Here is an 11,236-nt window from a genome sequence, read left to right on the forward strand (position 1 = left end):
CGGACCTCACCTCTCCAACCCACCTGACAACAACACAACACAACAACAACACAGACCTCACCTCTCCAACCCACCTGACAACAGCACACAAACAACAACACGGATGTCACCTCTCCAACCCTCCAGGACACCAGGAGTGGAGGCCAACATGGCAACAGCAGGCTCTCTTCTCCTTTGCTTTGTTGATCAGGGAGCTGTTCCGTGTTCCTGCTTCTCTAACGGCCGTTTCACCAGAGCAGAGGGTCTCTGCCCTCCAGGCCCTCGGAGCTTGTGGGGTCTTCTGGTCCTTCCCAAGCCCAGAGCCTCCTTTGGGACACTGCTGTGTCCTTCCTGGGGTGGGGCCGCCATCTGTGCTGGGAAGTCGGCTCCTCTGGGATGCCACCTGAGAGTAGATCCCAGAAGGAATTGGCTGGTGGCTGTGTGACATCATGCCGCCGGCAACGCCACACGGAGTGAAATCTTGAGTCAGTTATGATGTGAATGGAGCTTGAGGACATTGTGCCGTCACAAAAGACACGTCACGACAACCACAGGAAGGAGTGGCTGCTCCGGTTGCTGGTGCGCAACCACAGCTCATGGGACTCGGCTCCTTGGCTGAAGGTTAAAGGTCACTATTCCGTGGACAATCTCATCCAGAGTTTTTGCTCTACCTCTATTCTGCTGTTGTGCAGTGTGTGGGGTCTTAAAAGCTGGCAGGCGGCCATCTGAGGCACAACCCTTGGTCACTATTGGCCTGGGGGACAGGCAGAGGGACCAGGAGAGTCAAGAAGAGGTAAAGGAAGTGGAGTGTGTGGCCATGAGCAATTGCCTCTCTTGTCAGGAGACCAGAAGATGGCATCCTGGATGGCTTCCAGATGCCATTCCTTACTGTTGGTCAAAGAGTATATAGAAGAGTCCTGATCAAAAGAGAGAAAGTGTCGAGCAGGAATTACATTCTTATGGAGTTTAGACTTTCTGGAGCCACGGAGGTTGGTCCAGCCCTACAACGATTGCCCACATGTTGTCTTCAAAACTTGATCCTGAAGTCACCTTAAAGCCAAACGGTAGTTTAGCATCACTGGTAGGAGCAGCTTCCTTGGGCAAGATACTCTAAGAACCGTCGCGGGGGTATCATATCGACAGCAGCATCTTGAGTGCTTGATGTTAACGAGGAGGGCAGCCAACGGCTGAGGAAAGGCGGGTGAGATGGCTGCACAACTTGAAGGAAGTCTCTGGACAGTATGTGTAGAAACTGCTGAGTGGGTGTGCGCATGCTGTGCGTGCTGCTGCGTGTGTGCATGCTGTGCGTGCATATTCTGTGTGTGCATACTGTGTGTGCTGCCGTGTGTGCACATGCTGTGTGTGCTCCTGTGTGCACGCATGCTGTGTGTGTGCTGCTGTGTGTGTGCATGTTCTGTGTGTGCATGCTGTGTGTGCTGCTGTGCGCGCGCATGCTGTGTGTGCTCCTGTGTGCACGCATGCTGTGTGTGTGCATGTTCTGTGTGTGCATGCTGTGTGTGCTCCTGTGTGCACGCATGCTGTGTGTGTGCATGTTCTGTGCGCGCATGCTGTGTGTGTGCTGCTGTGTGTGTTCATGTTCTGTGTGTGCTGCTGTGTGTGCACATGCTGTCCATGAGCTGCTGTGCATGTGCATGCTGTGCGTGTGCATGCTGTGCGTGCACATGCTGTGTGTGCTGCTGTGTGTGCATGCTGTGCGTGTGCTGTGTGCGCTGCTGTGTGTGTGCATGCAGTTTGTCTGCTGTTGTGTGTGCTGCTGTCCATGCACATGCTGTGTGCGTGCTGTGCTGTGTGTGCATGCTGTTTGTCTGCTGCTGTGTTTGCATGCTGTGTGTGCACATGCTTTGTGTGCTGTGCATGCACATGCTGTGTGTGCATGCTGTGTGTGCTGCCGTGTGTGTGCATGCTGTTTGTCTGCTGTTGTGTGTGTGCACACTGTGTGTGCATACTGTGCATTCACTTGCTGTGTGTGCTGCCGTGTGTGTGTGCGCATGCAACAACAACAGAACTGCACAGGAAAACAAACAGCCGGAGAGGAGGTTCCTCCCAGATGTGCAGAGCTGCTCTGGTCCCCTGGCATGGAGAGCGGCCTGGTCTGTCTCCTCGTGCTCCACGCCATGGGACCACGAGGACGTGCTGCTCTCCCGAGAGCACCGAGAGGGGGCCATCACGGTGCTCCAGGAGTGGGTGTTTCACTAGTGGCAGCTGTCAGTGTCTGAGGCTGATTTCCCACATGGCGCCTGGAGGCTTAGCAAGAGGCTCTACAGCTGGCTCTCTCGGCCAGGATGACACGGCTCTGGCTCACCACCAGTGAGGACCCTGGGGGAGGGGTCCATTTGTCACTGGGCTGGACTGTGGTGGCTGTAAAGCTAGAAGCTCTGCTGTTGGCTTTTCAAACACCGGCAGAGTCGCACTTGAACTTCCAGATTAAGACAGACAAGGAAGAGAAGTTGGTGGTCAGTCTGGAAAGCAGGCTTTGGAAACCCCATGGCTCACTCAGAACATTGGCCGAGGAAGGGAGGCACTCAAGTGCACAACAGCCAAACCACAGACTCAAGTAGCACAGAGCCCAGGAAGGCAGCTCAGGGGGCCGTGTTGTGTTGCACACAGGGTTCCCCACGCATGTGAACTGACGGTGGCACCCAGAGTAAACATGTGACATGTGAGTGAGTGCAGGGGAGGAGACGGACACCTGGCCGTGCCGTGGGAACAGAGAACTGCGCCAAGAGGAACGTGTCCCCGTTGTCCCAGTTGCAGCCCGGTCCGTGCAGAGGCATTGACATGGCTGCTCCAGCTGTTCTCCCGGGACCTGCTTGCCTCGGGGAAAAGCCCTGCAGTGGTGGTGCAACTGTGGGGTACCAGGCTCTCCCTTCCTCTGTTTCAGGGAGCATGGGGACGCCGGCCTCAAGGGGCTAGTGTGGCCACAGTGCACTCAGAGGCCTCAGACAGCTACCCCTTCCTCCCCCCACCCCCCACCCCCGCCCATGGACAGACAGAGCAGGCACTGGGACCTGGGAAATAAATGGTGCAGGTGCCAGAAGGTCACTCCCTGGGGACCGGGGCCTGGTCCCCGAGCCTGGGATGCTCCCCGGGCACAGTAGACATGGCATGCCAGGTCTTGGAGGACAGTCCACGTGAGAGCGGTGGGCCAGGGGGCTGGGTGAGGCACAGGAAGAGAGTCCTCCCCAGTCTCCACGAGAGTCTTCATCTGATTGGACACAGGAAACACAGGCAAAGGCAAAATGCTCTCTTCTCGAAATGGCAGCATCAGGGTTCAGTGTCAGCGTCCTCCCGGCTGTCCTATTCCCTGCTCCTAACTCTCAGGTCCGATTGATGGATTTGTTCGGGGCTGGGGCTCCGGGGAACCTCATCCCTGGGGTGCTGGTGCTGGTGAGAGGTGAAGTGATCACCTTCCACAGGCCTAAGGACCAAACCGCCGGCTGGTGAGGGGAAGACGGGGTATTCTGTCTTCAACAAGAGGGTCGCAGGTGTGAATTTCCAGAGCAGCAACTGGGTCTCAGTGAGGTGGCTTCGTCCTTTGAGACGGCAGTCCAGTTCTGAGGCCCAGCCCTCCAGAAGCAGCGTGCCGTGAAGAGAATGACTGGCGCGCTGTGACCATCGCGCCAGAAGGCAGCCACAACCGGGTCATGGCAGGGCCACGCAGAGGGCGTTCCCATTGGGAAATAAATGCCTGCCAGACACGACGGGATGGGAAAGTGCCGCATAGCACTGAGTGCCACGGAGACACATTAATTATGTCCAAACCCACGGGGCCCCGCTAGACTGATGTCAAGGACAGACTGAGTCGTAACAATGGCCGTCCGGCTTGTCAGCTGAAACAGCACAATGAAACTACAGGATGCGTGCGATCAGAGCACCGGTGGTGTGCGTGGGGCCAGGGAGCAGGGTGTAAGAAAGTGCTATTTTGAGAATGCTCCTATAAACCTAAAATTGCTTTAAAAAATAAAGTATATTCTTAGGAAATTACAGCCGATTATGACAATACATCTTGCAAGGAATATTCCCCCTAAAAATGGAAAAGGACTGAGAAGGAAGGCTAACTGTGATGTTTAGCCTGTCCTTCAGTCTCCTGTCGGCTGGAAGGAGGGCTCCTGATGGGTTTCCATGTGTGTCGGACGACCTGGTCCCACTCACAGAGCCAGCAGGTGCTCAGGGGAGTGTACTGCATTTCTCGGTCCCCACGTTGCCTGTCCTGTGCCATGCTGCCCTGCAGGTCCCCAAAGTCCAAGGTGACCTGGAGCATGGTTTGTGGGCCCATCAGTAACTTAGTGCCGCTCAGTGTGAACCCAGGGTGCCGGGAGAAGCTGTGCCTGTCAACAGAGACCCCCGAGAGGCCTCCTGGGAGCCTCGTCCCCGCAGCAAGGTCAGTCCTGCCTGGCTGTCTTGCCACTTCCCTGATCCAGTGAGTAAATCACATGAGCCCCTGTGGTGCCACCCTTTGGCTTGCATGGTGGGTGTAGCAATGCCCCACTGCTTCTGCTCCTGCCCGCCCCCCCCCCCACCTTGGGAGGCTTGATGGTCCTCCTTCACACCAGCTCACGGTTCTTAGGTCCAAACACACCTAAGTCCACCTTCCCAGACATAGCACCTACCACCACACTGCTGCTGCTGGGGGTGGGGGGCATGATGTACAACCATTCACAACACCCCAGTTCTCTTTCTCCTAGTCACCTCCAGCCGAGAGGTCGGGGAGGAAGTGGCTCTTGGCTGTGCTGCTGTGCCATCGGCTCTGTGAGGTGCCCGCTGCCTGGCAGGAGCTTGCTGACCCCTCCCTCTGAGCCACAGAGGCACCCATCACCAGGAGGGACACCCACAGTGAACAGAGCCTGCAGGCAGAGGGCGATGGGCTCTCTTATGGCATCCGCCCCCTCAGGTGTACGCACATACCGGGACTCACGGGAGGCCCAGGGCACTGGCTGCTTAGCCACAGAGCCCTTGAAGTGCAGAGAAGGGTCTGTGCCTGTTCTAAGCTCCCCGGGGCTGGGGCCAGCACTGACTGGACAGTGTCCTGCCCACCAAGCTGCCCACCCAGGAGCCCAGGCCCTGGCTGAACATCACAGATTGGCCAAAGGTCCGGGCACCCCAGCTTTGCCGTGTCTGCCCTGTCTGTGGAGACATGAGGGTCAGTCCCGGTCAGCGCTCCTCACGTGCCTCACCACCACCTGCCGGGCTGGGGTGGGGGCTGGGGCTTGTGTCTCCCTGTTGCTGGGGGTCCAGCAGTGACACAGAGGAAGGTGTGCCTGGCACCGCATCCCCCGGCCCAGCCAGTGAGCCCTGTGTCTCAGCGCCTCATGAGGCTGCCACAGGGCCAGGGAGCTGTGTCCCTGCACGAGGGAGGGGCCTCCCTCCCCAGACAGCAGCTAACAGCAGGTCATGCCAGCCTGCCTGGGCTCCCTCAGTCCCTGAGCCCTCCTCCTGCTGTGTTGTGTCCCCACGGCTGTGTTACATGAGGGAACGGGCTCGGGGCCCAGCACCCGGCCCCTGGACAGTGCCTGAGCCAGCCCTAGGGTCAGACCAGCTCCTGGGGGACCTTTGGTCCAGGGGAGCACATGCAGCATGGGGCATGCCAGCGACTGCCCCGGGCACCTGGAGAGGCTGCAGCGTGAAGCCTTCTGAATGACTGCCTTGGAGATCTGAGTCTGGACCCCACCCCCACCCCCCACCCCCAGACCTCCCCTGGGCTGCCAGGCCCCATGGCTCTCTGAAAGCTGCCGAAGGCAGGCCCAGCCTCAGCTGACATTAATTAATTACCCATCGCTCCAGTGGCCAGCTGCGCCCACTGCCCCTGGTCGGCAGAGGTCGCTGGGGGTTGCCCACCACCTGGGCCCATAAACCATCCTGGCGGTGAGGCGGCGGATGGTGTGAACGCCAGGGGATGCCATCCATCCATCAGGAGCCCAGGGCTGCCCAGCTAAGTGGCTGTGGCCCAGGGGAGGGGGGCACCGGGGGTGGTGGTGTCAAACTGGGAGGAAACTTCACCCTGGTCTTGTTTTCAGAAAACACCGGGAAAAGCCCCCAGACAGAGGACCACAGACCCTGGAACCCCACCCAGCAGGAGCAGCTCCCTGACAGCACCCCCCTGTAGACCCCATTGTTCTTGGCTTAGGGTTAGAATACTGTTTCATATCCTATGTGAAAATTCAGCTGAGACAGGGCATTCACTGCTCCTGCACCACCTGCTGTCCCTGCCCCCAATCCCACGGGGTTGTGACGGGGCCTCTCGACACCCTGGTGTTAGGAGGGATGGTGCCTGTCCCTACCAGCGTGACCTTTGGCACCAGTCTCTGAAGATGCCAGCTACATGGGGTCATGACAGAGTAGGGTGGGGCCTCGGCCAATCTGAGTGGTTTCCTGTGAAAGAGGAGGAGAGACCCAGGACAGAGACAGGACAGCCAGGCCGAGGCAGGCGCAGAGCCTGCAGCGATCCCCCAGCCCAGGGATGCCCGGGCCCCAGGAGCTGGAGGGCACCCGGAAGGAGCCTCCGGAAGCGATAGAGACAGCACGGAGCCACGATCTTCCCTCCAGGGTGTGGTGGGTCCGGTCCCGCACAGCCCGGCTGAAGCTGAGTTCCCGCCAGCAGCTCTCTGGGACTCGGTGACTTCTGCACCCCATTGGGTCCCCTTCCTTTGGAAGGGACGTGAGCGTGGAGGACAGTGTCAGAGCATCGTTGGGAAACTGCTGGATTCAGCCGAGGGTGTGGAGCAGGGCTACCACTTGTGCATTCAGATGGAGCGTGCTGCACACGGAGCGTGCCGGAGGAGGGTTTGTGCGTGCGGTGCTGGCTGGACACAGGCATGGACCATGCGGGTCACTGTGACCCCTGACGAGCCTGGCAAAGAACGGGAATCCCCGGACGCTGCGCGCGCCCACACTGTGCGCCAACTGAGAGACGGGGTTGACCAGAGCCAGTGTGACTGTCGGTTGAAGGTCAGAAAAGGTGCGCAGCAGAGTTGTCTCCTCATGGTACTCACTTGGTCTGCGGAGTGGACAAACCCAAGAAGGCGGGCTGTCTGAAGAGGAAGGCAGCGCCAGGCTTAGAGGAAGACTCACGACCTGGCTCCTGGAACGTGAAGAGCATTGGAGGCGGGGTTATTGACGAAGAACTTCCGGGTGGATTCCACTCAACAGTCCTCGGAACTGGACGGACAGACCGAGCGTGGTGAACAGAGAAGACACCCCTTCACTCAGCCCACAGTCCCACTCATGGACACAGTGCTCTGACCTGAGCCATGGGGTTCCCACCCCTGAGATGCGCGTGGGGCTGGCCAAGGACTCAGAAGAAACGATGCCTTTGCCTTCGGGTGTTGGCGGAGAATCATGCACACACATGGGCTGCCAGCACAGACAAATCCGTCTCGGTGAAGTGCCAGCTCCTGAGACTGAGAATGGTGAGACTTCGCCCGTGTGTTTTGCCCATGTGGTCAAGAGGGAGCAGCCCCTGGAGAAGGACGTCACTCTGGGTGCAGTGGCCGGGAGGTGGCGGGGAGGAAGGCCTTCCGGGAGACGGGCCACCATGACGGTGATGGCAGTGATCGTGAGAACAGAGTGCAGTGTCCCCTTCTGCCGGACCGGGTCCCTGCGCGTCAGAGCAACGCACAGATTTAACGGCAGCAGCCGCCAGGGCAGAGAGCGTGTGTCTATGGTGCTCGTGTGGCGGCCCCGGGAGACCACCGGCTGGTGCTTCCCTTCTTCACGCCCACGTGAAGTGGACCACACCAGTTGTCTACACCGCAGCTGGCGTGGACTGATCCCGGGGGCCACGTCCCTGTCCCAGAATGCTGGGCTGGTTTCTCACTGCACCTAGGGGAACATGAGGATGCCCAGCTCTGGCACACCCTCCGGCTGCCCCTTCAACTCCCCCGCCCCAGTGTTCTGCCCCTGCTAGAGATTGGCCAGGGACCCTGGCTTCTCCACTGTCCGGTGAGGAGCCACACACTCCCTGCCGGGAGATTGTGCATCTGCTGCTCCCACTCCCAGGATGCTCTTCCTGCCACACAGACCGTCTCCACTCCCCTCACAGCTGAGCTCCGGTCGTCTCCTCTGAGAGTCCCGTGGAGAGTCCACTGCTGGGCACTCTCGCCCTCCACCCTCCTCGGGCACGGCATCTCTGCCATGCAAGCATTTGGGCACCATCAGGCTTTGCTGTCTGGGGGGCTCCACGGGGACCCAAAGGCAGGGTGGCATATGACACTCAGAGGTAGCCAGTTTGTGTTTGAGAAACAAAAGTTGGTGGTACTTTTCTCAGACAGATAAGATGCCATCCTGGGGTTGAAGACTTTCACACAAATTCTCCATTTTCCATTCACATTTGGGTTCAAATGTCTAACCACCTTTTTACCCAAGGAAATAAACAACCAAAACCCAAACAAAGCAGAAACAAATTGTGTACAATGGACACCATGTCCCTCTCTTCTCTAAAAAGTCCACTGACAATGGACACCATGTCCCTCTCTTCTCTAAAAAGTCCACTGACAATGGACATCATGTCCATCTCTTCTCTAATAAGTGACATCATCCCCATCATGCCTTCCTCATCCATGTCATTGCTGTTACCTCTGCCATCTCTATCACCCTCACCCTCACCATCATCACTCTCACCTCCACCCTCATCCTCATCCTCACTATCCTCACTGTCACCTCCACGATCACCATCTCTAGCATCCTCACCATCATCATCGTTGTTGTCACCTCCGCCATCACCCTCACCCTCACCATCCTCACTGTCACCTCCGCCATCACCATCACATCCCTACCCACCATCCTCATCTTCATCATGGCCAGGATCCTTGTTGTCTTCCTCAGCTTCTCCACCATCATCCTCATTATCATTATCACCATCACCACCAGGACCTCCTCCTCCTCAGCACCATCCTCACTCCCACTAGCAACATGATGATCACCATCAGCATCCTCATCGATACCATCTCAACTTCACCACCATCCCCATCCTTGTGCTCATTGCCATCCTCATTGGCACCCCACCACCATCATGGCCACACACCGACGTGTGTGCCAAGATGGACTGTGCAGAGTGCCAGCTGCTGTTCTCGGTGCATCCACGTAACCACCCAGGGGACAGCGCCACCTCACTGCCCTTGCTCAGATAGGGACGCAAGTCCCAGTTGCTTGCTGAGAGCCACACCCGAGGTCCAGCACCTGGAAAGAGGTACTGCTTAGGTCAGATTTGGGTGGTGGTCCTGGATGAGGCTCCTGATTGCCCCACCCTGCTGCCTTTCGAAGAGAAGACCACAGTTCTTCCCAGGGCTGAGTGTTTGCAGGAGGGCCACATGGGGCATGCCCATTGGCTAGCTATGGCCCAGCGGGCTGGCACTGCGGAGCTGGGGCCTCTGGGGAGCCTGGTCGCTTCCTCTTTGTAGTTTCAGATGGCAGCTGCAGGGCCTGTCGCATCTCAGCCAGGTGCTCTGAGGGTGACCTCTTCACAGACCCCAGGCGGTGACTCCCCTCACTCCCTGCTACCCACAGACAACGAGGCTTCGGGCTGGTGACTCGCTGCTGGGCCTCACTGCTCAGCGCCAGCTGCGTCTGGAAAAGGCAATCTGGGCCTCACTCACCCGACACTTCTGGGGGCAGCTCCCATTTCTAGTGCCGCCTGGCTTTTCCAACTTCAAGAGCATGTACCAGGAGAGTTGGTGGTGGCGGTGGTGGTGAACCCCCACAGAGGTTGGCATTTCATGGACCAGTGCTTGCCTGAAGGAAGGGACTCTCACTCATTACTTGCTTCTCTAACGACCTCACCCACTGGGCTGGGAGCTCCGGGAAAGGGTGGCACTTCTTCCTGCCTTCCCCAACCTCACGGTCCTGGCCTTGCCAGAATGGGGCAGATGGAGCGAGGACTGACAAGGAGCCTGAGTGGGCAGCCCCGGAAGTTCACTGGCACAGCTCATCCTCAGCTGTGCTCCAGGTGAGATGAGTCTCTGGCTGTCCGTCTGCCCCAGAGGGCTCTAATACTTCCCACTCCGGGGCTCTCTCCTGGAGACCTCAGAGTCTAATGAGCGGGTGCTGTTATGACCATCTAACGGCACTGCAGCGATTACAAACTGCACTCCACACTTCCTCTCCCTGGGCTTGCCCAGCAACTCCGTTAGAAGGCATCCCCCTCCACCCCCCCCACCCCCCAACCCCCCGTCAGCCTCACTGACCAGCTAGGGCGTCCCTGCCTAGAGGACAAGAGCCCTGTTTCACACACACCTCCTGTGGCTGGTGCTTGCTAAAGTATCACAGCAACCCTGTGGAGGAGCTTGTAATCCCCAGGCTACAGAGGAGCAACTCAGACCCCAGGAGCGGGGTCGCCTTCCATCTCGGGTCCGTCCAGTCGCAGGAGCAGTGATGCTGACGATGGGGGAGAGGACAGTGATGATGAAGGTGGCGGTGGTGGGGGTGATGTGGGAGGTGTAGTGCATTTCTCATTGGGTTTCACATAGTGAGGCCAGCAGTTCAAAACCACCAGCCCCTCCTTGGGAGAAATAAGAGGCTCTCTACTCCCACAAAGGTTCACAGTCTTGGAAACCTGCAGGGGCAGCTGTACGCTGTCCTTCAGGGTCACTGAGTCAGAATTGACTCGGTGGGTCTGAGAGAGCAAATGAGCCAGGTAAGCTCTGAGCCTGGGATGAATCCTCAGCCCATGTGGACCTCGCCCTCGTGCCTGTCACCTTTGCTGTCTTTGGTGGGGCCATCACAGTGGCATGACTCCCAGTGGCCTGGTGTCTCACAGACAAACTGTCCCGTCCTGTGCCATCTTCAAGGTCACCATGGTCACCACTGTGTCTGATCCCGCGGTCAGGGCCACTGTGTAAACCCCTCCCCATGAGGTGTCTGCCCTTGACCTCACAGGGCAGCACGTCCTCTGCAGTGGTTGGTTCCTCCGGGTGACCGGGCCAAGTGAGCAGGCCACAGCCCGGCACCTCAGGTCTGCAGGCTGGGTCTCCAGACCCGCTTGCTCACTGTGCAGTCCAGCTGGCCTAGAGGAACAAATCCAGGACACTTGTGTGCGTGTAAGAGAGAGTGTTCTATCAAAGAGCAATTGTACATGAAGAAAACATCCAACCCAGTCCAGATCAAGTCCACAAGTCTGGTATTAGCCCATATATGCGATTCCAGTCTATAAATTCTTCTTCAAATTCACCCAGCCATGCAATGACGCCAAATGCAGGAAGATCAGAGGCCAGTGGGTAGAAAACCTTGTGGATCCAGTGGCAGT

The sequence above is a fragment of the Echinops telfairi genome, unplaced genomic scaffold (genome assembly GCF_000313985.2).
Source record: "Echinops telfairi isolate 266 unplaced genomic scaffold, ASM31398v2 ScPeMD7_28;HRSCAF=97, whole genome shotgun sequence".
Taxonomy (NCBI): Eukaryota; Metazoa; Chordata; class Mammalia; order Afrosoricida; family Tenrecidae; genus Echinops; species Echinops telfairi.